Here is a 16,826-nt window from a genome sequence, read left to right on the forward strand (position 1 = left end):
CCTAGAGGAAGAAGTTGGTTTTATTAGTTTTTGGTTCACTTGGTCAACCTTCTATAAACACTTGTAAGAGAGAGCCCACATTGCCAACATTCACATTAGAACCAAGGAAAGGCTTTGCCATCTCTCTGAGCCTCACCTTGGAAGAAGGCTTTGCTAAGCCCCATAGATCTGAGGAATCGAGGATCTTGACATAACTGTCACATGTCATCTACCATATAGGCATTCACTCAGGTTTCCCCAGCTCGCCACAATATTTTAGTCAGAAAGTATGTCATTCAGAGAATGAGTAGTGAAAACTGAGAGTTTCAATCTTCTAAGCACTTTGGTTTAAGGAAGTCAAAAAGTCCTCAATATTGGAGTATTTGGAGTGTTTTTCAACTCTTTTATTTCTGGCAGTTTACTAATACTGATTTTCATGTTGAAGGGATCTGAAATGGTCACAGAAACAAGACTCCAGTGATGCCTGTGAGGGTGTTGCTTGTTTTGTTTTTTGTTCTGTTTTGTTTTTAATGAGATGAATTGAAGTGAGATTATCAACCCTGAATGTGGGTGGCACTATTCCACAGAAAGGTGGGCTGAATCAAAAAAGAGAGAGCTAGCTAAGCACCAACTCCATTTGTGTGTACTCCTCCACTATGATGCAATGTGGCCAACTGTCTCCGGCTCCTGTCAGCACAACTGCCTCTATGATGGCCAGTACCTTCCAACTACGAGTCACATAAACCACTCTTTCCTCTAGTTGACTGTCCAGGTATTTTATCACCACAAAGACCAAAGTAATGCCGAAGTGTGCTGACGTCCTTGAATTAAACATAATACAAATGATTGCTGAAAACTTGCCCTCCAGGGGCTTCCTCAAGTGCTCAAGGCTCTGCAAGCAATGAAAACTAAATTCCAAAGCCACAATACAATTTCTCTATGGGAGAGCAGAGAGGAATATTCCATGCATTTTTCTGGGAAACTTCTGACTCCTACTTGAGGGCTGATTTTATGTTTTGAGATTGAAGCCCTCTGTTTCCAGAATTTCCTCATGGACCCCTAACTCAGCAAAGTGCTTGTTCCGTCCATAACATTCTCTCAGTAGCAAAGGTTTTAGCAAACCCTTCCTGTTACATTTACTGAAGTTGATAAACATATTTTTTATTATAAAAAAGTAAATGTAGTATTTATATATCTAAACATTACAGATCTCTTTCAAGGGTAGAGGACGTGGTGTTTTGTGGCATAATACATTTCATTACACATTGGCATTAATAATCCCACTTGATTTCTCACCAAATGTGAGTTATCGGGCATCCTGTCTGCTACTCTCATTATAATGTGTTCTTCAATGGTGAGCCAAAGACAGATGTCAAGCTTGATGTAGAGGCTCATTTACCTTCGTGTACTTTGCAGGGAAAGCCTCTGATGATTATGTAAGATGCCATCAGAATTAATTATCACATGGATGAATGATTTTTTAAAATGAGGTTATAATTCATTGACCAGAATCTTGTTCACCATTCTTCAATTAGGGTGGGCCTTTTCTATCTTGGATTAACATTCTTTCTTCTCCTTAATTGATCTCTTGTCATCCTTGAACAAAAAGTCATTTGTTAGCACAGGAAGCAGTCAAACTTAAGTAAGGAATCAACTAATGTTGAAGGACTCTCTCATACAAACATAGTGTAGTGTATAAGGTGACTTGGATGGCTGGAAATAGGACATACGACACACAAAACATATACATACATGACATCACATTGGATATTTCATTAACTAGGATTGAAATTTAAAGTATTTAATACACCATGAGCATTGACCTTCGAAGGGATTCAGTACTTAGAATAAATATATACCTGCTGATCTATCCATATTGATGTATTTGAATGAACATTAACTGTGAAAACATTAGTGGCTATTCTTTACTAAAACACAATCACAACATTACTAGTAAGTCTTAAAGAGGAATGTCTACATAATTCTATAACTTTTGTTGCTATTTGCAATATAAATTGAGAGGATTCAAATATTCCTGAACATATTAGGAGAGTGAATTCCTTGACCAAAGATATTAAAGTTCAAATGTTACACAAAACAAAACCACAAACAACTAAACTACAAACAAAAAACCAAAATGTAGGTCAATGGTAGATATACTCAGATTCTATCTCAGGCTCAAAGGTAGAAAAGTATGTTGTGGTCCAACAGGTATGTTCAAAATCAGGAATGTTCTTCTATGTGATCAGCCACCTCTGAAACAGGTTGAATTCCTCAGGGTGCATGGGTCTATGTGATGAGGAATGAAAATCCATTATCAACAATAAAATAAGTGAAAAAGAAAACTTTTGTTAATATTTGTCTGATTATATAAATGAACAGATTTTCTTGTATACTTAACAGTTTCATTTTATATATTATTCACCTTGAATGAGAAAAGATAATTTCTTTCTTATTTGTTTAGTCTTTATTTTTTCAGTTGCAAAAATTAAGATTTAGTTAATTATTTTATGGTCACGAATTTTTTGCATACACGAGTACAGCCTGAGTGCCTGTTACTCACAACAGTTAAAAAAAAGGTGTCAGATTTCCCAGAATTGGTGTTACTGGTGGTTGTTGAGCCATGATATGGGTAGGTAACTGAATTTGTGTCCTATGTAAAAGCAATGAATTCTCTTAATTTCTGAGATGATTCTCTATGTCTCTTTTATTTCTTTTAAGTATGTTGTAATTAAAACATAATCATATCATTTTTCCCTTTCACTCCTCCATCTAAACCATCCTATGTTCTCTCCTTCCAATCCCTCCCCCTCCCACATATCCCTCTCAGATTGATGACATTATCTGTCTCTGTCTCTCTCTGTCTCTCTCTGTTTCTGTCTCTCTGTCTCTCTGTCTCTCTGTCTCTCTGTCTCTCTGTCTCTCTGTCTCTCTCCCTCTTTCTCCGTGTGTGTGTGTGTGTGTGTGTGTGTGTGTGTGTGTGTGTGTGTGTGTTTTAAAAACGCATGAAGGTGCTAGAAGATTTACATTTATGTCAATACATCCTTCTGAATCTTTTTTTGTTTGTTTGTTTTTGGTTTCTGGTTTTTATGTTCATATTGTTTAATTTAAGGCTGACCACTTTTGTTAGATAACCAATTATGGGGCTCATCCCTGGAGGGACTATCTCTCCCTCTCTCAGCAGTCATTAGTTGGCAATGTTTGTCTTGGTATTGAAGCCCTTGTGATTTCCCCCTTCCCCAATAGAATGTTTGTTGATATTGTTATTCAATGAGTCATTTCTAGGAAAAAACGTCTCATAACAGATGTTCTGGTACTCTGGCTCTAACAATCTTTCCACCATGTCTTCCACCACGTTCCCTGAGACTTAGGTGCAGGAGTTAGGTTCTATATGTATTCCCTTGCGATATGTTCCCTACAGTCTGTTGATTTCTACAGTCTGTCTCATTGTACATTACTCTAATGGTCTCTATTTGCAGTAAGAGAAACTTCATTGATAAGGTTACATCTCAACTGTGAGTACAAGGTCAGTTTTAGAATCTCAACTGTGAGTACAAGGTCAGTTTTAGAATCTCAACTGTGAGTACAAGGTCAGTTTTAGAATCTCAACTGTGAGTACAAGGTCAGTTTTACAATGAAGTAGGAATCATGCTGGTCTAGCAAAGTGGAAATAGTAAGTTCTCTTCTAAGATCTGTGGCCTTACTAGCCTAGGGGAGTCAGCTAGGTTTCAGTACCTAGTGTGACCTCCCTTTGTTGAGCAGTCCTTAAATATATGTGTATTTACATCACATAGGCTAAGAATGTTCACCACAAGAGCCATAGACTAATGAAAACTCCAGTACCAGACTTGAGAAACCTTCATTTGAGTTGTTGGTTTATGTGGTGTGTGTGTGTGTGTGTGTGTGTGTGTGTGTGTGTACTAAATTTACTGCTAGGAGGAAAAACAGGTATTACACTATAAGATATAGGTGGGGTAACAAAGGAATTTCTGAATAGGATGTCATTTATCCAGGAATTAGTGTCAACAACTTACAAGTGGGATCCGATAAATCTTTTTTATAACTAGGAAGCAATCAAGTAAAGAAGAAAACCTGGGTAAGAATCTTTGCCAGGTAAATATCTGACAGGAGATCAATATCCAGAACAAACATATAACTGAACCCCAAACAGTTAAGGAAACAAATGGCCCAATATTGAAGTGGATTAGGGATCTGAGGAGAGCACTTTGAATATAAGAAATGAAAATGGTTAATGAATACCTCAAAACACTGTTCAGCATCATTAGCAATTAAGAAACAAATCAAATTAAAACAAATATGAAATTTCACATTTTCTGGTCAAAATGGTTTAGATTCAAAATAAAATACAAAACAATACCACCACCACCACAACAAAACAAAACAAAAAACTGAAATCAAGTGCTAGTGAGTTTGTGGGGAAAGGGAGACCTACATTAATTGTTGGAGGATGTGAAACTGGTGTAGCCACTCTGGAATCCAGTGCAGAGAGTCCTCAAAAAACTTAAAATATCACAGAAAAAGCTCAGTCATAATCATTATCATGACATTTATAATAGATAGGAAATTGAAACAACTTAGATGTCTTTCAACAAGTTAATGGATAATGAAAATATGTTATACATACACTTTTGAATGCTCTTCAGCTGTAAAGTTAAATTTGGGCTGAAGAGATGGCTCAGTCATAATGAGAACTTCTTGCTCTTCCAGAGAACCTGACTTTGAGTCCCAATACCCACACGGTAACTCACAACTCTCTCTCCAGTTTCAAGGGATTTGGTTCCCTTTTCTGACATTTGCAAGCAACAGGCACCTAAGTGGAATACGAACATATGGACAGGCATGACAACCATACATATCATAAAAGAAATATAAAAATTTAAGGTAAATGGTTGTACCTTGAAAAAATTATATTCAGTAATGTAATCCAGACACAGAAAGATACATGCCATATGTTCTCCTATCTGTTGTTCCTAGCTCCAAATTTTCAAACAGGAGTATATAACATAAAATAACTAGATGGATCAGGAAAGTACAAAGGGATTTAAATAAAAATGTCCCGCATAGGATCACATATTTCCCCAGTTTGAAGACTTGTTTGGGAAGGATTTAGAGGTGTGTGTGGCCATGTGGGAGAAGGCATGTTATAGTGGGGGCTGGGATTTGAGGATTCAAATAAATTCACCATTCCTAATTCTCTTTTTCTCCCTGTACCTCCGCCCTGTCCCTCTCCTTCTCTTTCTTCCCCTCCTCCCTCTCCTTCTTCTTCTCCTTCTCTCTCTCTCTCTTCATCCTGTTCTGCGTCCTACATGTAGATAAAGTGACAAACTTCTAGCCATTGCTCGTGTGCCGTGTCGGCCTCCATGCTGCCATGTTTACACCACGATGGCCATGGAGTCTAACCCTCTGAAATGATCAACCTTTGTAAACTCCTTTCTCCTCTAAGTTTCCTTGGTTATGGTGTCTTATCAGGACAATAGAAAGTTAATTAATATGGGGGACGAGACCATAAGATGAAAATAGCAGGATACAGATCATATGTAGGGGAGATGTTAAAACCGGGAGTGACAGCTCTAATTGGATGGAGGCAGAAATTAATACAGTTAATAAAAAGAAGGTCTCAGGAGGGACAAATAATACCAAAGTTATTTTAAAAGCCTTGAGGAATCATATTACTTTCTATGTTTTAATATTTTAGCAGATGATTTTTTCAGAGTGAATTATGATAAAATATTAAGACCTGATATTTCACAATTATCATATACATTTTAGAAGGTAATAGGAATATATGCTATTTTTATTAAACAAGGATTTTAAATAATTTGGTCCTTATAAAGATCAAGTAGAATATACATGTTATAAACAATAGGTGTAATCACAAAATGGCCAGAAAACAGCCAGTGCTCTACACAGAAAACAAATTGGTAGATGTTCAGAATTGATATACTCTGTTGTATATCAAACCCAATCCTTTGATGCATTTCATTAGGAATGATAGTAAATTGGTTAACTTGTTCTTAAGAAACTTCAAGGAAGTTCCTGGTTGCTGCCGCTGCAGAGAGCCCCTGGGCAGCACCCCACGAGCAAACCTGAGCCTCGGGACTACAGGTAAGACCAAATTTTCTGCTGCAAGAAAGCTGCCTGGTGAGCTTGGGACACACGGAAGCAGAATTTCTCTAGGACCCAGCACGTTCTGTGTTTACCGGAAGTCCCCCACCCGCGGATCCTGGCCCGCAGCAGCTCTCTGCTCCCAGACCCGGTGAGAGAGAAACCCAACCGCCTGGTCAGGTGGGCACTCCTGAGGCTGCAGAGCGGAAGAGACCACCAACACTGCTCACCCCTGCCCACATCCCTGGCCCAAGAGGAAACTGTATAAGGCCTCTGGGCTCCCGTGGGGGAGGGCCCAGGAGCGGCAGGACCCCGCCGGACCCTGAAGGAAACAGACCGGATAAACAGTTCTCTGCACCCAAATCCCGTGGGAGGGAGAGCTAAACCTTCAGAGAGGCGGACAAGCCTGGGAAACCAGAAGAGACTGCTCCCTACACACACATCTCGGACGCCAGAGGAAAAAGCCAAAGACCATCTGGAACCCTGGTGCACTGAAGCTCCCGGAAGGGGCGGCACAGGTCTTCCTGGTTGCTGCCGCTGCAGAGAGCCCGTGGGCAGCACCCCACGAGCGAACTTGAGCCTCGGGACCACAGGTAAGACCAACTTTTCTGCTGCAAGAAAGCTGCCTGGTGAACTCAAGACACAGGCCCACAGGAACAGCTGAAGACCTGTAGAGAGGAAAAACCACACGCCCGAAAGCAGAACACTCTGTCCCCATAACTGACTGAAAGAGAGGAAAACAGGTCTACAGCACTCCTGACACACAGGCTTATAGGACAGTCTAGCCACTGTCAGAAACAGCAGAACAAAGTAACACTAGAGATAATCTGATGGCGAGAGGCAAGCGCAGGAACCCAAGCAACAGAAACCAAGACTACATGCCATCATCGGAGCCCAATTCTCCCACCAAAACAAACATGGAATATCCAAACACACCAGAAAAGCAAGATCTAGTTTCAAAATCATATTTGATCATGATGCTGGAGGACTTCAAGAAAGACATGAACACACTTAGGGAAGCACAGGAAAACATTAATAAACAAGTAAAAGCCTACAGAGAGGAATCGCAAAAATCCCTGAAAGAATTCCAGGAAAACACAATCAAACAGTTGAAGGAATTAAAAATGGAAATAGAAGCAATCAAGAAAGAACACATGGAAACAACCCTGGATATAGAAAACCAAAAGAAGAGACAAGGAGCTGTAGATACAAGCTTCACCAACAGAATACAAGAGATGGAAGAGAGAATCTCAGGAGCAGAAGATTCCATAGAAATCATTGACTCAACTGTCAAAGATAATGTAAAGCGGAAAAAGCTACTGGTCCAAAACATACAGGAAATCCAGGACTCAATGAGAAGATCAAACCTAAGGATAATAGGTATAGAAGAGAGTGAAGACTCCCAGCTCAAAGGACCAGTAAATATCTTCAACAAAATCATAGAAGAAAACTTCCCTAACCTAAAAAAAGAGATACCCATAGACATACAAGAAGCCTACAGAACTCCAAATAGATTGGACCAGAAAAGAAACACCTCCCGTCACATAATTGTCAAAACACCAAACGCACAAAATAAAGAAAGAATATTAAAAGCAGTAAGGGAAAAAGGTCAAGTAACATATAAAGGGAGACCTATCAGAATCACACCAGACTTCTCGCCAGAAACTATGAAGGCCAGAAGATCCTGGACTGATGTCATACAGACACTAAGAGAACACAAATGCCAGCCCAGGTTACTGTATCCTGCAAAACTCTCAATTAACATTGATGGAGAAACCAAGATATTCCATGACAAAACCAAATTTACACAATATCTTTCTACAAATCCAGCACTACAAAGGATAATAAATAGTAAAGCCCAACATAAGGAGGCAAGCTATACCCTAGAAGAAGCAAGAAACTAATCGTCTTGGCAACAAAACAAAGAGAATGAAAGCACACAAACATAACCTCACATCCAAATATGAATATAACGGGAAGCAATAATCACTATTCCTTAATATCTCTCAATATCAATGGCCTCAACTCCCCAATAAAAAGACATAGATTAACAAACTGGATACGCAACGAGGACCCTGCATTCTGCTGCCTACAGGAAACACACCTCAGAGACAAAGACAGACACTACCTCAGAGTGAAAGGCTGGAAAACAACTTTCCAAGCAAATGGTCAGAAGAAGCAAGCTGGAGTAGCCATTCTAATATCAAATAAAATCAATTTCCAACTAAAAGTCATCAAAAAAGATAAGGAAGGACACTTCATATTCATCAAAGGAAAAATCAACCAAGATGAACTCTCAATCCTAAATATCTATGCCCCAAATACAAGGGCACCTACATACGTAAAAGAAACCTTACTAAAGCTCAAAACACACATTGCACCTCACACAATAATAGTGGGAGATTTCAACACCCCACTCTCATCAATGGACAGATCATGGAAACAGAAATTAAACAGTGATGTAGACAGACTAAGAGAAGTCATGAGCCAAATGGACTTAATGGATATTTATAGAACATTCTATCCTAAAGCAAAAGGATATACCTTCTTCTCAGCTCCTCATGGTACTTTCTCCAAAATTGACCATATAATTGGTCAAAAAACGGGCCTCAACAGGTACAGAAAGATAGAAATAATCCCATGCGTGCTATCGGACCACCACGGCCTAAAACTGGTCTTCAATAACAATAAGGGAAGAATGCCCACATATACGTGGAAATTGAACAATGCTCTACTCAATGATAACCTGGTCAAGGAAGAAATAAAGAAAGAAATTAAAAACTTTTTAGAATTTAATGAAAATGAAGATACAACATACCCAAACTTATGGGACACAATGAAAGCTGTGCTAAGAGGAAAACTCATAGCGCTGAGTGCCTGCAGAAAGAAACAGGAAAGAGCATATGTCAGCAGCTTGACAGCACACCTAAAAGCTCTAGAACAAAAAGAAGCAAATACACCCAGGAGGAGTAGAAGGCAGGAAATAATCAAACTCAGAGCTGAAATCAACCAAGTAGAAACAAAAAGGGCCATAGAAAGAATCAACAGAACCAAAAGTTGGTTCTTTGAGAAAATCAACAAGATAGATAAACCCTTAGCCAGACTAACGAGAGGACACAGAGAGTGTGTCCAAATTAACAAAATCAGAAATGAAAAGGGAGACATAACTACAGATTCGGAGGAAATTCAAAAGATCATCAGATCTTACTATAAAAACCTATATTCAACAAAATTTGAAAATCTTCAGGAAATGGACAATTTCCTAGACAGATACCAGGTATCGAAGTTAAATCAGGAACAGATAAACCAGTTAAACAACCCCATAACTCCTAAGGAAATAGAAGCAGTCATTAAAGGTCTCCCAACCAAAAAGAGCCCAGGTCCAGACGGGTTTAGTGCAGAATTCTATCAAACCTTCATAGAAGACCTCATACCAATATTATCCAAACTATTCCACAAAATTGAAACAGATGGAGCCCTACCGAATTCCTTCTACGAAGCCACAATTACTCTTATACCTAAACCACACAAAGACACAACAAAGAAAGAGAACTTCAGACCAATTTCCCTTATGAATATCGACGCAAAAATACTCAATAAAATTCTGGCAAACCGAATTCAAGAGCACATCAAAACAATCATCCATCATGATCAAGTAGGCTTCATCCCAGGCATGCAGGGATGGTTTAATATACGGAAAACCATCAACGTGATCCATTATATAAACAAACTGAAAGAACAGAACCACATGATCATTTCATTAGATGCTGAGAAAGCATTTGACAAAATTCAACACCCCTTCATGATAAAAGTCCTGGAAAGAATAGGAATTCAAGGCCCATACCTAAACATAGTAAAAGCCATATACAGCAAACCAGTTGCTAACATTAAACTAAATGGAGAGAAACTTGAAGCAATCCCACTAAAATCAGGGACTAGACAAGGCTGCCCACTCTCTCCCTACTTATTCAATATAGTTCTTGAAGTTCTAGCCAGAGCAATCAGACAACAAAAGGAGATCAAAGGGATACAGATCGGAAAAGAAGAAGTCAAAATATCACTATTTGCAGACGACATGATAGTATATTTAAGTGATCCCAAAAGTTCCACCAGAGAACTACTAAAGCTGATAAACAACTTCAGCAAAGTGGCTGGGTATAAAATTAACTCAAATAAATCAGTTGCCTTCCTCTATACAAAAGAGAAACAAGCCGAGAAAGAAATTAGGGAAACGACACCCTTCATAATAGACCCAAATAATATAAAGTACCTCGGTGTGACTTTAACCAAGCAAGTAAAAGATCTGTACAATAAGAACTTCAAGACACTGAGGAAAGAAATTGAAGAAGACCTCAGAAGATGGAAAGATCTCCCATGCTCATGGATTGGCAGGATTAATATAGTAAAAATGGCCATTTTACCAAAAGCAATCTACAGATTCAATGCAATCCCCATCAAAATACCAATCCAATTCTTCAAAGAGTTAGACAGAACAATTTGCAAATTCATCTGGAATAACAAAAAACCCAGGATAGCTAAAGCTATCCTCAACAATAAAAGGACTTCAGGGGGAATCACTATCCCTGAACTCAAGCAGTATTACAGAGCAATAGTGATAAAAACTGCATGGTATTGGTACAGAGACAGACAGATAGACCAATGGAATAGAATTGAAGACCCAGAAATGAACCCACACATCTATGGTCACTTGATTTTTGACAAAGGAGCCAAAACCATCAAATGGAAAAAAGATAGCATTTTCAGCAAATGGTGCTGGTTCAACTGGAGGGCAACATGTAGAAGAATGCAGATCGATCCATGCTTATCACCCTGTACAAAGCTTAAGTCCAAGTGGATCAAGGACCTCCACATCAAACCAGACACACTCAAACTAATAGAAGAAAAACTAGGGAAGCATCTGGAACACATGGGCACTGGAAAAAATTTCCTGAACAAAACACCAATGACTTATGCTCTAAGATCAAGAATCGACAAATGGGATCTCATAAAACTGCAAAGCTTCTGTAAGGCAAAGGACACTGTGGTTAGGACAAAACGGCAACCAACAGATTGGGAAAAGATCTTTACCAATCCTACAACAGATAGAGGCCTTATATCCAAAATATACAAAGAACTCAAGAAGTTAGACCGCAGGGAAACAAATAACCCTATTAAAAAATGGGGTTCAGAGCTAAACAAAGAATTCACAGCTGAGGAATGCCGAATGGCTGAGAAACACCTAAAGAAATGTTCAACATCTTTAGTCATAAGGGAAATGCAAATCAAAACAACCCTGAGATTTCACCTCACACCAGTGCGATTGGCTAAGATCAAAAACTCAGGTGACAGCAGATGCTGGCGAGGATGTGGAGAAAGAGGAACACTCCTCCATTGTTGGTGGGATTGCAGACTGGTAAAACCATTCTGGAAGTCAGTCTGGAGGTTCCTCAGAAAATTGGACATTGAACTGCCTGAGGATCCAGCTATACCTCTCTTGGGCATATACCCAAAAGATGCCTCAACATATAAAAGAGACACGTGCTCCACTATGTTCATCGCAGCCTTATTTATAATAGCCAGAAAATGGAAAGAACCCAGATGCCCTTCAACAGAGGAATGGATACAGAAAATGTGGTACATCTACACAATGGAATATTACTCAGCTATCAAAAACAACGAGTTTATGAAATTCGTAGGCAAATGGTTGGAACTGGAAAATATCATCCTGAGTGAGCTAACCCAATCACAGAAAGACATACATGGTATGCACTCATTGATAAGTGGCTATTAGCCCAAATGCTTGAATTACCCTAGATCCCTAGAACAAACGAAACTCAAGACGGATGATCAAAATGTGAATGCTTCACTCCTTCTTTAAATGAGGAAAAAGAATACCCTTGGCAGGGAAGGGAGAGGCAAAGATTAAAACAGAGACTGAAGGAACACCCATTCAGAGCCTGCCCCACATGTGGCCCATACATATACAGCCACCCAATTAGACAAGATGGATGAAGCAAAGAAGTGCAGACCGACAGGAGCCGGATGTAGATCGCTCCTGAGAGACACAGCCAGAATACAGCAAATATAGAGGCGAATGCCAGCAGCAAACCACTGAACTGAGAATAGGTCCCCTATTGAAGGAATCAGAGAAAGAACTGGAAGAGCTTGAAGGGACTCGAGACCCCAAAAGTACAACAATGCCAAGCAACCAGAGCTTCCAGGGACTAAGCCACTACCTAAAGACTATACATGGACTGACCCTGGACTCTGACCCCATAGGTAGCAATGAATATCCTAGTAAGAGCACCAGTGGAAGGGGAAGCCCTGGGTCCTGCTAAGACTGAACCCCCAGTGAACTAGTCTATGGGGGGAGGGCGGCAATGGGGGGAGGGTTGGGAGGGGAACACCCATAAGGAAGGGGAGGGGGGAGGGGGATGTTTGCCCGGAAACCGGGAAAGGGAATAACACTCGAAATGTATATAAGAAATACTCAAGTTAATAAAAAAAAATAAATAAAAAAAAAAAAAGAAACTTCAAGGAAGTCATTTCATTTATGAAAGAAGGTAAAGAAACTCAGCCCAGGAAAGATTGTCAGAAGAGAAAAATGGTACCAGTTTTCCTATGGCTTGAACATTCTTTAACCTCTATCGCAAAACCCAAATGTCTAAATATTTATTTATTTATTTACTTACTTACTTATTTACTTTTATAATCCCACCATTCTTTTGTTGTATATCCACAAACTCAAATGTATATTTTAATATCTAAAAATTAATTCACATATTTCAGAAAATTAGAGGAAAATGAATAAGTAGGAGGAAAAGAAGAATGAGAGAAACACTATGCTGACATTCAAGTTTGATCACTTATTTATGAGATGACTAATTCCCAAGGTCATTGGACAAATGACAGAGGTAAAATTGAGGACATGGGCAATTTCTCTAAGGCATCAGCAATTAAGGATGCTGACCTCACACAAAGAAAATTCCCAAAACAACACATTTTGCAAGCCCTAACTATATAGAATTTGAAACCAAGCTCAAAACTGCTTATAATCACACCACAAAATGTATTTTGAAATAACACTGGCATTCTAACTGATGACAGCTCGTTTTGTGCTGCTGTGGCAGCCTGTAGATGTGGTAGGTGATTAAAGACCGCTATCTCCCTGGTTTGACATTTGATGAAATCTGAAAATATTTCTTACAAAGAATATATAATGGAAACATTAATCAGCTTTTCAAATCAGTGAACTTTCAAGATGGTTCTATAGTTTTTCCACACTTCCCATGATTATTCATTTCCTAAGGGGGAGAATGTCATATATAAGGAAAGTTCATGTTTAGTTTTCAGTCTTTACGTACCTACCAGTTTAAAGTGTCTGAATATGGGAAACTTAATGCACCAATACAATCTGAATCAAAGATAACGCTTTATCCTGAGATGCTCATCATAATTTGAATAAATATATTTATTCAAAAGCTCAGAAAACAGACATAAGTTAATATCAGATTTGAATAAGTATATATGTCTATTTTCACAGAATTAATCATCAGATTAATTTTTATGTTAATTATATTTATGAAGAAAATACTTATATGCATTCTTAATGCTGAAATAACAGAACATTGATTGTCTGACACTCAAAATAAATAATAACATGATAATTCTAGAACAATCAATGGTTGTTCGGACAACTGAAATTTAGTGCATGAATTGCTCTGTATTGACTAAAACAATTATTTCTTCAACCAGGAGAAATGTAGAAATTACAAGCAATTCTAAAGTACAGGCCACAAATAAGAGAAAGTAAAAATGTCCATTCGTCTCTACTCTTATTTTTAACAACCGTTCTTACCAATTTTTCCCATGTCAAAAAGTAACCGTGAGAAAGATACACACACACACACACACACACACACACACACACACACACACCACCGCCACCACCAGCAGCAGCACCAGCACCACCACCACCACCACCGCCACCACCACCACCACCAACAACAACAACAATAACAAACTACAGACACTGAAAATGTGTGGAATAAATTGAGAGATGTTTAATGTCCTAATATCACTTTTAGTGCTCAGTCACCTCTAAATTAATGTGCAGACTCATTGACACCCAATTCAAGTTGGAGTCAAGTTAAATTGTCAAACTGTAGCTCATGATCATGGCCACCACCACCACCACCACCACCATCATCATCATCAAGCTGTAAGAGAAAGTTATGTAGCATATCTTTGGAAAAGAGAACTTAGATGGAGAAATGTTGGATGTGAGATAACAGAAAAGCCTGAGAGATATCTCTGAATACTGAAAAGAAGCACATAGAAATGCTCAAATCTCCAGCTAAGTCAAAATAAAGCCAATTGAGCCAGGTAATGCCACACAGAATACCATTCAGATGAAAAGAAAAACAAGTAAGAGGCTCTAAGTCATAGGCATTCTGGAGGCTAGCAGAGATCCCACAGATCAGCACCCAAATGCAGACAGATTTGGATTTATCCTGCGGAGGGCACAATGGGAACAAAAATATTAGCATCAAAATGCAGAGAGAAGTGTCCTGAAAATAACTAAAGCATTCAGTTTACTCTTTTCTTCTAGAGTCTTATTCTCAACTTACCTTGACATTTTATTTTTGAGTAATTTTTTTCTGATAAAACAAAATTTAAATTATTCACACTGGTTTTGCTATCCATCTTTATATTGTTCTATGTCAATCTTAAATGCATTCAAATCATACCAAATTTGTAGCATTCATTTTTTGTAGCCTATATACGGAAATGTATCATTTTCGTACAACAATAGAAAAAGTACAGAAAGCTAACACAGTGATTTTATTTCCCTCTTTAATGTGTACATTCTACCAATATTCTCTGTCTTTGCCTTGCTGACAAATGTAGAAAGAGTAGAGAGAAGGAGGATATGTTGCTTGCTTTCTCATTCCCCTGCATGGGTGCATCTTTCAGCAGAAGACACTAATTCACAGATGTCTTTACTTCTTAGTTCCTTATCCAAAGCAGGTTATGGTTTAAAAAGAAATTATGCCCTCTTGAGATCATGGGTGCCCCAAGTTCCTTAGCAGATCATTGCATTTACTGGCATGCAATATGTGTTACTGAGCTTCCACACACTGTTCACTGTAATGCAAATGCTTGGATGACATCCAGATGTCTATCATTTGGTATGTGCATCCTCTAGAGTCTCCCCGGGATACCAGATTGTGGTACATACCACAACCCTGGTTATTCTGTAGCAAACATGAAGTCATCATTTTGTTATATTTTTAAGTCCTGAACCAGGTAACTCGACTAAGACACAGATTACAATATGTGGGAACCACATGCACGGGTGGAGTCTTATGAGGAAGTTGTAGTCAGATACCAGAAACAAGAATAAAGATTCTCCTGACCTACTCTAAACTCCACACCCTGTTCTTCCTTCTTTGCTCAAAAGATTTGAACGAGCAAGCTGCTGTCATCTCTGTTTAACAAGGAAATGACTTCTGTCAATAACTTTTGGAGACTTAGAAGAGTATAAAGTCTGCAAATAGGAATAAAATCAAGCCAACTTGAGAAGATTCAGCCCATTGAGCCATCACAATGAGGATTCAGTTAAGGGAAGCCCAAGGCTCTGACCAATAGAAATTGCTAGCTGATAAGTGTATGTTTGAAACTGTTGTGCTCGAGGTGAAGTATACATAGTGCACACAATTAGTTCCTGTGTCTCCTGTGTCTTCTGTGTTGGGGAGAATTGCAGAAGCTCCACATGAATAGAGTGGTAGGCAATAGTAAAAATATTATTTGTTCCAATGTGTGTTCTTCTGCCAGAATTTTCTCAGGAAAGAAGTTCAAAGATAAAATTAAGAGATTTACATCATCATTAGCCCACTAGCTAAAGATGAATGAAGCTTCTGATCGTGAGCTTTGGTAACTGTACCTTTATGAAACTGGCCCCTTCTCCTAGGACATATAACATTTTATGTAATACAAATATTTTGTGCTACACATTGCTCTTTTATTCTATAGGATCACACTGTTTCACTAAATTGACATGGCAACAAACTGACATCCTGGGATTTGTGTTCACACACATAGACCAGTGTCATTCTCAGACTTAGTAGGCAAGGTACCCATTACAGTGAACAATGCCAAATACAGAGACTCAGGGCTCTTCTACATGCTAAGGATAAGAGATATGAGTCTTAAATCGACTTAAACTACCCTATAAGGCTTAGGGAACATTGTGGAAGAGGGGATGGGAAGTATATAAGTGACAGAAGATAGGGAGAAAGGCTACAGTTGCCTTTTCAAAACATGACACCACCAATGGAATCAAATTTACAGTCACAGTTTCCTGAACATGACTAGGTTTATCAATATTTAAAAATGAACCTGGGAGGAGCTCCTGAAGCCCCACCCTTTCCTGCTATATTATTGCATATGAATAGATTTTTGGGAGAAAGATAGTGGATATTTTCATTTGTCTACCTACTGGTGAGCTCACCAGAATCCACAGTATAGTTGCAAACCCATGGCACATACTGATGGTTCTGGATAAACACAAGAAAAGCACAAGACAAAAAGACATGTTTGTCAAAGAACAAACTTAATAATAAAAAACAAAACATTGTCTTCAGGAGAATTGGGGGTAATGGAGGTTATAGTCTGCCTATCAGCTGATACTCAAAGAGCATTTAAATGGCTATAAGAAA

The 16,826-nt window shown here is 38.7% G+C and overlaps 1 long non-coding RNA gene across 1 annotated transcript in view; it reads left to right on the forward strand.

The window, feature by feature from the left end:
* The first annotated feature begins 3,601 nt into the window (after window positions 1-3,601).
* Window positions 3,602-16,826, forward strand: part of LOC103694213 (uncharacterized) — a 42,808-nt gene continuing 29,583 nt past the window's right edge. The window contains exon 1 of the long non-coding RNA XR_015642962.1: window positions 3,602-3,652. This is a non-coding gene — a long non-coding RNA (uncharacterized LOC103694213). The remainder of the gene's footprint in view (window positions 3,653-16,826) is intronic.

Source organism: Rattus norvegicus, chromosome 18 (assembly GCF_021556685.1).
Source record: "Rattus norvegicus strain SHRSP/BbbUtx chromosome 18, alternate assembly SHRSP_T2T, whole genome shotgun sequence".
Lineage (NCBI taxonomy): Eukaryota > Metazoa > Chordata > Mammalia > Rodentia > Muridae > Rattus > Rattus norvegicus.